Here is an 862-nt window from a genome sequence, read left to right on the forward strand (position 1 = left end):
ATTTATGGAATTTGTTACATGATGCCTACTTGTGTTCTAGACCTGTGTTGTCCAATATGGTAGCCGCTAGCCACATGTGGCTAGTTACATTTAAATTTAAATGCAATTTAAAAATCAGTTCCTCTGTTGCATTGGCCACTAGCCTTAGTCCTCAATAGCCACGTAGCTAGTGGCCACCATATTGGACAACACAGATAGGGAACATTTCCATCATTTCAGAAAGTTTTAGTGGACAGTGCTGTTTTAGAGAAATCATACTTTTTATATCTCCATAATCACTCTCTCTACCCCTTTACCAACATTGAGTACTATCATTTTTTAAGCTTTATTCATTCGATAGCAAAAAAGGGAATCTCAATTTAATTTATAATATTTCTAATTAGAGTTGACCGTTTTGCCCATTTTGTTAGCAGTTGTATTTCCTCTGAGAATGGTCTCATTTTGCTAGTCTTGATATTTTTTTCTTATGGATCTAGACGTGCTTGGTAAGATACTCTAAGGAGCTATGCATCACGTTCTCATCTCCATGACCATGTCCCAGATCAGAGCGTATGATGTCTCTACTATAAAAATGTGGAAATATTCTTTCCAAATGATGGTGACAGTTGCCACACTCAGGTTTTCCGTAGCTTTTCTTCCTTTTTCTTTCCTCTGGTGTTCTGACCATTTGTGTTTGGTTTCCTAGCTATCTTACTTTTTTTAGTGAAGATATGGCTAGGGCTATTTCCCTACCTCTCAGCCTGTGCCCACAATGTCCTCCCTCCCCAACTGCAGCCAGTGTGACCCCAGTGCCCTGTGCCCACTTCGTACCTATTGAACACTGTCTAATGAAATGCCACATATTTCAGAAGGGCAGCAAGGA

The sequence above is a fragment of the Ceratotherium simum genome, chromosome 5 (genome assembly GCF_057802395.1).
Source record: "Ceratotherium simum simum isolate JZ-2026a chromosome 5, ASM5780239v1, whole genome shotgun sequence".
NCBI lineage: Eukaryota > Metazoa > Chordata > Mammalia > Perissodactyla > Rhinocerotidae > Ceratotherium > Ceratotherium simum.